This window comes from Siniperca chuatsi, linkage group LG17, assembly GCF_020085105.1.
Source record: "Siniperca chuatsi isolate FFG_IHB_CAS linkage group LG17, ASM2008510v1, whole genome shotgun sequence".
NCBI lineage: Eukaryota > Metazoa > Chordata > Actinopteri > Centrarchiformes > Sinipercidae > Siniperca > Siniperca chuatsi.
In genome coordinates this window covers 13,630,749-13,636,410 of record NC_058058.1, presented here as the reverse complement: position 1 = coordinate 13,636,410, position 5,662 = coordinate 13,630,749, and the positions used below count along the sequence as shown (strand labels likewise).

General features: G+C 42.8%; 1 long non-coding RNA gene across 2 annotated transcripts; it reads left to right on the top strand.

Moving 5' to 3' along the window:
* Positions 1-1,150: 1,150 nt before the first annotated feature.
* On the top strand, positions 1,151-5,251 carry LOC122863871. 2 transcript variants are annotated; one of them, XR_006375103.1, is made up of 2 exons: positions 1,151-1,361; positions 2,303-5,251. It is a non-coding gene; the product is annotated as an uncharacterized LOC122863871 (long non-coding RNA). The 2 variants fall into 2 exon arrangements; XR_006375102.1 differs by having other exon boundaries at positions 1,303-1,440.
* Positions 5,252-5,662: the final 411 nt, after the last annotated feature.

The window sequence follows — 5,662 nt, the reverse complement described above, 5'->3', positions numbered from 1 at the left end:
CGTCCCCTCAGGGCTGAGATCCCTATATGGTCGGGCCTCTGTAGAAGAAAATAGTCTTAGTTTTATTTTTTCTTCTTGTATTGTCTGTCACAGTCTGTCTTGTTCTCTCCAGCCACTCCCCTTCACTCTGCACTCCCTCACCTGAGCACTAATGCAAAGCACCTGCCACCTCGTACACACCTGCAATCAATTGGCACTCCACTCACCTATAATACCCAGCTCCTCACCACAGTCTGTGTCTGGTCTCGTTCATGACTAAGGATAGGACGTTAGTTCCCCTAAATGTCTTGGACTCCCGTTTCCTGAACTAACTGCTAGTCTCCAGTACCTCGTCTCCAGCTCCTTCGTGTTCCTGTTCTCCGTGTGTGTGTCACTCCAGCTCCAGTCCCCGTGTGTCTCCAGTCCTCCGTGAGTCTACCAGCCATCGGTACCCAGTGCCTCTTCTCCAGCTCCTTCGTACTCCTGTTCTCCGTGTGTGATACTGCAGCTCCAGTCTCCAGTGTCTCAACGTTCGCTTTCATCGTACTTGTGCTGCAATAAAATATATCATACACTTCCTTGTGTTTCCGGCCAGTTCTGTCCGTAACATTGTCTTTGATCAAATAATCTATATGACAGTGAGCTCTGTTTAGATACAGTATTTTACATTGATTAAATCTTCATTTACCTGCCTTTCCATATGACAGCTGTGTTGAGATAAACTAATTTGCCTTGATTAACAGACTTTTGTGAGTGAAAACCCTTTGTTGTACTATGAGGAGAGCACAGGCCAGCCCTGTGAGGAGTCACACCTTAACTATCATGTGAACCCAACTTGTTCTAGAATCTCAACCGCTCTCCCTTTGGTCTTTTATCATTTATTTTGTCACAACAGCAATCCAGGTAACACTTTAGTGTAACCTGTTTTGTCCAGGAAACCTGGAAGTCAATTCACCTTTTCTACTTTGTGAATCAGATTTGTATTGATGTAAATCCACTCAGACAGACTTGCGAGTTGGATCTCTCCTACGCCCTCCTGCTGGGGTTGACACAGAATACACATCTTGGGTGCTGGTAGTTTCAATGTCTCTTTTTCCTCCTCAGAGAATTGGCTTAGCCCAGCCCACACCTTTTGTTTAGGTCTTTGTTTCCTGTAACCATGTATTTAATCTTGTCCAGAAACTCACTCTGGTCAGAGAGAATTCTACAGCCTTGTTGTGAACTTCTGTCTCCACTGCGTAGTGAATAAAACTCATCTGAACCAGCCACAGAACTGGACCTGAAGGAATATTTCTTCTACAATATGGCGTTGTCTGCAACTCGCAAACCTTGGGCTAATGGGCATCTGTTAACTGGATGGAGTGATTCTGAATATTCAAAGGGTAAAGGAAGTCTCTTGTAAAATTCTTTTGCTGATATTCACACTACTCTGTCCAGATCATCCATAGACAGGCGGTTCTGGTGAGTTTTGCTACATAAGGCCTGAATAGTTATGTTTTTTATATTAAATGTTCATGTGTGTTTATATCTAAAATGTTTGTGTGTGTATGGTTGTACTAGCAGGTTGTATTGTAATCTGTATAGCAATTTTTTCCTGTCTTCTGAAAGTTTTGTTTTACAATCTTTGCAATGTGGTAAAGCCTGTACGCAGGTCGTGCAATAATTAAAGGGCCAGTTAGAGTATGTGACTTTTACCAGTTATGGTATTGTACAGTAGAATTATCTCCTGCCTGAGAGTTTTTCCCCTGTAGGAAATTATTAATTCCTAGCTTTGAAGTAGTACAGTAGGTAGTATAATAACGTTGGAGAAGTAACCAGTCTGTCCCATATGTATTATTGCATAGTGAAATTCTCGCTGTTAGAGTTTTCCTCTATACGAAAGTTATTATATCGTAATGCCTTGCCATAAGGTGGATAATAATTTAGTGGAGTAACCAGTCTGCCACTTCTATTATTGTAAAGCCTGTATTGAAGCTGAAGGTTAGATTCCCCAGTAGATTGTATTCCCGTATTATATAATATATATTAATATTATATATTGTATTGAGTGTGGTTTCTCTGAAGAGGCCTGTTGTCTTGGAATTGGAAATTAGTGCTGAAATGCATCAAGATATTCTGACTCTGACTCCCAAATCGCAAGACAATTTCTGTAACCGGTTTTGTTTTATTTAATTTTTCTTTTTTTTCCTCCCTTCCTGAAAATGATGAAACTCAGTTTCTGTCTGTTAGGACAAAGATGATTAACACTGCCACCAAAACAGTGTCTGTTTCCTCTAATTCCCTTGTAGTTAAAATGTGTGTTTCAATCACTTCCGTTGTACAGCCAGTAACCGCTCTCCATGACATGGCTGCCTTACAAGCTGCCACCAACACCTCTGAGTGGACTGCCTGGTAGTCAGCTGGTTGTGTTCTCACTGATGGGTTGTGGCACTCCTACGACGGCCGGCTAGTTGCCCCATGTCCCCTGCTTCCTCAACTCGCAAGTGTGGCACATAAACAGACATTGGTTTGCTCCTGGTATAGCAATAATTTGTGAACAAATTTGTCAAAGATGTGTAACATGTCAACAGCATAATCCAGGAAAACCTATATAGACAATCCAAGCAGCTTATCCTCCCCCCTGGGGACCCTTTGTAAATATGCAAATAGACTTTATACAAATGCCAAAATGCTGTGGTTATGAATGTGTTCTTGTGATTGTTGGTATTTTTTCAAAATGGACTGAAGTCTTTGCAAGCAGAAAAGCAGTCGCCAGAACAGTGGCTAAGGTACTGATCAGAGACATTGTGTGCTGATTTGGGATCCCGCACAGCATTAACACTGACAGAGACACCCATTTCACCTCATCTGTCTCACAAGAACTCTGCAAGGTGCTTCAAATCAAACAATGTTTTCACACCCCTTCCCAGCCATAATCTGCCATTGCTGTGGAAAGACAGAATGGAGTGCTGAAAAACAAACTTGCCTGATGCCCTGCCCATTGCTTTAATGACTATGAGAAGCACAGTTAACAGAAAGACAAAACTATCACCCCATGAGATTCTAATGGGCAGACCAATGTCAACTCCGACCACACTTAGACCTTACACTCACAAGTAATCGCACCCCAGGCTTCTCCCAACATCCCAACTGTCACAACATCCAGCCTGGTGACTTCGTCTACGTGAAGGAGTACAAAAGAAAGAACACTCTCCAGCCCAGGGGGACTGGTCTATTCCAAGTACTGCTGACCACCAACACCACTGTGAAGTGTGAAGGACACCCCACATGGATCCATGCTTCCTACTGCAAAAGATCTACGGCCCCACAGGCTGTCGACATCAACAAGCTTTCATCTGACCGGATGCCGACGCAGGACACCAACACTGCTGCTGCTGATTACCCTCACAACCAGATTATTTCTTCTATGGCTCCTTGACACTGTCAGCACGAACCAGGGGAACAGAGGGTTGTTCTGAAAAAAACCCCTTTTAAATCTGAACCCACTGACCCACCAGAAAAGAGCATGCTAAGGATAGCTCGGCCCTCCTTGGATGCATTCTCCGTTCTTCGACAGAGGCAAGACACTGTACCTGCTAAAATTCCCACACATGACCAAACAATTTCCACAAACACTTATCTTGACTAGAATGGTAGCTGATCACAGTCCAAATTCTACCAACTGTTACGTGTGTGGATTCATCCCCCATAGTACCAATTAGGGCCTCCCCCTAATGGCTTTGCCCACCCCTGACTGTGACACATGCCATCTACTCCACCTAAATACAAATACAGCTTACACCCATGAACTGTGCCCAGTTGCACCTGTGATGAGAGCCCCTACCCTGCAAAACTTTCACAAGCGAGTGTCAGACATGCACTGATGCCCCTGCTGCCATCCCTCTTAGTATAGTTCCACGACCATTAAAATGGTGCATCAGAGGCACTGGAAGTGGTCATAATATGGGAGTTTCAAATTGTGACTCTGTGTGTTCTCCAGAACCAAGGAAGTCTTCAAGAATTTGGACATCAGACTATCATCTCCAGACTACAGTTTGTGTCACAATAGACATTTATTTTGATGGATTGCTTCCTTTTGCTCTGTCCCCGCAGGAAAAAGAATGTACTGGATATGTGGACTAAAGGAATATGACGACCTTCCTAAGGGATGGAGTAGAGTGTGCGGCCTACGCTATGTAGTCCCAGCAATGCAAGTAGTTAACTTGCCTTCAGTTCCTTCAGGATTAAGCTCACCCAGATCCATGGCTCCACCCAGATGTGGAGGCGTCTATTTCGCATGCTCATTCCCAGTTCAGAATCAGAATCAGAAATACTTTATTGATCCCCGTAGGGAAACTCTTATGGTGTGTTGTCATCTCTGAATCAGATAAAAGATCTTTCCAAATGAATAGAAGATCTAGCTAACACTACTTCCCTGGTTATGTCTCTCCTAGCAACAGAGTTGGCTGCAACCCGTCTGATTGCTTTACAGAATTGAGCAGCTTTAGATTATCTCTTAGCATCCCAGGGATCATTTGATTGTGATCTCTAATTAAGTATTGTCCTATAAAGGACAAAAGGGGGAAATGTAGAAGAAAATAGTTTTATTTTTTATTTTTTCTTCTTGTATTGTCTTTGATCAAATCCTTTCTATATGACAGTGAGCTCTGTGTTTAGATACAGTATTTTACATTGATTAAATCTTCATTTACCTGCCTTTCCATATGACAGCTGTGTTGAGATAAACTAATTTGCCTTGATTAACAGACTTTTGTGAGTGAAAACCCTTTGTTGTACTATGAGGAGAGCACAGGCCAGCCCTGTGAGGAGTCACACCTTAACTATCATGTGAACCCAACTTGTTCTAGAATCTCAACCGCTCTCCCTTTGGTCTTTTATCATTTTTTTGTCACAACAGCAATCCAGGTAACACTTTAGTGTAACCTGTTTTGTCCAGGAAGCCTGGAAGTCAATTCACCTTTTCTACTTTGTGAATCAGATTTGTATTGATGTAAATCCACTCAGACAGACTTGCGAGTTGGATCTCTCCTACGCCCTCCTGCTGGGGCTGACACAGAATACACATCTTGGGTGCTGGTAGTTTCAGTGTCTCTTTTTCCTCCTCAGAGAATTGGCTTAGCCCAGCCCACACCTTTTGTTTAGGTCTTTGTTTCCTGTAACCATGTATATAATTTTGTTCAGAAACTCACTCTGGTCAGAGAGAATACAGCCTTGTTGTGAACTTCTGTCTCCACTGCACAGTGAATAAAACTCATCTGAACCAGCCACAGAATTGGACCTGAAGGAATATTTCTTCTACAATATCTCTCACTTAAGCAGCATTCATCAATCCAGGCCTGCTCTCTTGCTATAGAATGTGTAAGCACTCTGATATCGACCATCTGAGATGTAGAAACACTGTGTTCTGCCAGTGGAGTGACAGAGAAAAGATGAATTAGATGTTGTGTGTGTGTGTGTGTGTCAGTGTTCACAAGTGTGCTTATGTGCATATCTGTGCTGGATATTCCCCAGCCCACAGTCATTATCCTAGCCCGATGTGGACTGTATTTTTATCAGGCTGCGAATGCTGCATGTTTCAAACAGGTGTGTTACAGGAAACCACGAGTCAATGATCATGCCATACATGGAAACCAATTGAGTTTCCTTGACTCTACATCAAAGGCTACATTGATTCTTGTAAATT